The sequence below is a fragment of the Cynara cardunculus genome (assembly GCF_001531365.2).
Source record: "Cynara cardunculus var. scolymus isolate 2C chromosome LG 1, CcrdV1, whole genome shotgun sequence".
Lineage (NCBI taxonomy): Eukaryota > Viridiplantae > Streptophyta > Magnoliopsida > Asterales > Asteraceae > Cynara > Cynara cardunculus.
In genome coordinates, this window is record NC_037528.1 from 20,848,794 (window position 1) to 20,852,165 (window position 3,372).

Consider the following 3,372-nt stretch of genomic DNA (forward strand, 5'->3'; position numbering starts at 1 on the left):
TTTGCTGATTTGATCTTCACAGGCATACCTGACTATCTATGTTGCCAGCGTCCCAGTTGGTGAATCCGTACGCATACTAAACCACATTTCATGCAAAACACCAAATGTCTCGTTAGATTTAAAACACAGAGCATAACCAAACCAAACGAAACGGACCCAATAAATCCCACTCGAAAGTAGGGTCTGGGGTGAGATGCACATGGACGTGAAGCCCCTGGCTTGTGCAAAAGTGAGCAAACATGTAGCGGGAATTAAGATTAGCAGACTATGGGATTGTTTGTTTACCTCTTAATAGTTCCATTAAGAGGCAATCTCTGAATCATTAAGAGGTGAATCTTGTTTGACAAAAAAAAATCTGCCTCTTAATGGTTTTAAAACCTTCTTAGTGGTTTTATATCATGCGCCCTACTTTCATTGTAAACAATTATCAAATAATTATATTTCATTTTTCACTATATCATGAGAGCCTCTCTTAATCATTCTGCACCAAATCATTCGGCAACGGCCAAACAGCCCCTATATAACACAAATAACCAAACTGTATACATGTCATACATATACACCACAACATGTATCAAAACCATCCACACCAAATTAACATAGCAAAGATCAAGATTTTACTGAAAATAGACACCAGATTGTATACTTGTATGCATCCCATCTACAATTTTAATGAAGGCTCACTTGATAGTTCAGCGTAACCTGAAACCGATCAAGGATTAATTACGCTACCTCCCAGAACACCTACATATCATATCATATCATATCCACAAGATCGATCACTAACCACTGCATTCATACTTGCACTTGCAAATGGACGTAAATGGAAGAGAAAAGCTTCAAGGGAAAAATGGGAACATACCATAACAACATCAGAAGCCGCAGTCAAATTCAAACCTGCAACAATGAGATACTAACGGCGGATAACATCTGCAATGCAACAATTACACCCTGATCTGCCTACCAAGTAACGGGCGATCAAGGCGTATCTGATCATCAAGAAAACATGAGGCCTTCGAAAGGCAATGGAATTGATACTACGGAGATCTCTTGGATGACAATGGTCAGCTATAATTTATCAGTTTATGCAACAGTGATCGTTTTATACTTGAACTACCTTCGAAACAATGACATTGTAATAAGCTTGTTGTGATTCCATTCTTTGATAGAAAAGTGAATAATGGTACTCTTATTCAAAGAACCTACAAGTTAATCGTTGCATCAAGTAAAAGACATGTACCATGAAATACTTCATATATTCTCAAAATCAAGCAAAACACGTTGCGCACTAATGCACTGGATTCCATCAGAACTCCGGAGTCAACCATGTTTGATGGGATATCCTTGTGCTATAAAAAGACCAACACCTTACACATTGCAAAGAAAATCCCAATTGTTTCTCAAACCAAAAACTGTTGTTGTTTTATATCCTCATTGCAGAAAACTGCAAAATCATCCAACTCCATGAAAGCCATCCATCCAAGAAAACTGTAGAAACATTGAATCAAGAAGCTACCAACATGCGAAAAATAAAGAATATGATTTCGATCAAGAAGCTTGTCTTTTACTTGATCTTCATATAGTTCTACGACCTTTGTGTTTTCTTCTTGCCATCCCCATTGCCTTAAAACCCTTGATCAACCTCTGCAATTCATCTCTTTTGTGAATGGATAGACTCACAGCAGCAGCACCACTGCAAAACCCTAAAAGCCATTCAGGAACACATCCATTGCGAAGCAAAACCAAGAACATTGATAAGCACAATGCCCCTAATAACACATCCTTCCCTAATTCCAATTCTCCCCCCAAAATTAACGCCCAAAACCCTAAACAGCAAACAGCCGTAAACCCCCAAAACCAAAACCCTATCTTCTTATTCACTCTCCTCTTTCTCCCGTCGAACCCTCCCCACCCAAATCCCTTCCAAGAACCGCCGCCTGACCGCCCACCACCGCCGTCTCCACCTCCGAATTCTCTCATCACGGAATTCAATGGCTCTGGTAAGACGTAATGAAGATTGGATGCGGCAAAAAGGGCTAATTTTACTAGGGTTTTTCTTGATCTTTGAGATCCGAAAAACCCTTTACTGCCGCTCCTTGCACATGTAATTATCGATTTACGGGAGGGAAATCTATCCGGATGTAGAAAGGTGTAACAGATTCTCCCAGAAAGGCAGTTCTCTGGAGAAATTGGATTAAATTTGAAGGAATTTGGGAGGAGAAATTGATGAGACTGCATCATTCGAGTTGACCGTTGGGTCTTTGATGCTTGATTTCTCTGTAAACAACTGCCACCATTTGTGGCCCTCACTGCTCTCAAAAGAAAATGTTCAATTTCAAAACCGATGCTTTCAGAACGCCAGTTACATAGATGCTTTTCGTGGTTGTATTCTTTCGGATCTTTTTTTTTCATTAAAAATGATTTTTCTTTTCGAATTTTCATGAAAATGACCGGAATATATTGATGTATTAACAAAATAGTCATTTTTTACAGGATTTTCTAAAATAGTCACATGGATCGCCATGAGAGGGCATGGTTTAACTTGGGGGCGATTCTCCCATTTCCTTGACCAAAAAGTACCCAAAAATATTAAAATTAGATATAAATAATTTTTTAAAGATCAAACTACGTAAATCATATATAATATCTGATTTTTGTTCCTCAAATTAGATACAAATATTTTGTTTTTGTTTACAATTATTATAGAATATTAGCATTCAGTGTTTATTAAAAAATATATTTTTTATAACAAAATATAAGAACATTCATTGGTTAATTTATGCGTTTAAAAAAATAGTAAAAATTATAAATATTCACACACTTTCATATTGTTTTAATGGTTGTCATAGTAGATTGTGTTTACGGTTTACAGGTTGTGAGAGTAAAAGTGTTTTATTGATAGAGTAAAACAATGACATTTGGTCCTAAAACAGTTAAAAATTTAGTCTAAAACGTCCCCAATTTATATACTAAAAGACGAATTGGATGTCAAAAAAATGTTGGATCGCCCCTGGGGGGAAGATCCGGTGAGGCGGGGGTGATCCCAATTATCGAGGCGCACGGCGTTTGGTCTCCTAAGTAGATACATGTGGGTTCACAAATTAATTTTCATTTTTTCTTGTAGTTTATGTACTTCCCCCCCTCCCCCGCGTTCAACCCATGCCCCCCGGGGCGATTCATGTGGCTATTTTGGTAAAACCTGTAAAAAAATGGTTATTTTGTTAATAAATCAGTGTTGGTCCCAAAAGGGTCTACAAGAATACTAAACAGTTTGTAGAAGGGTGGGGGGATGAATACAAACACAATTTTCAAATTTAAAATATATATTGATAAAGAAGATCAATACAGATTTTACAAGATTGTTTGCGGAAA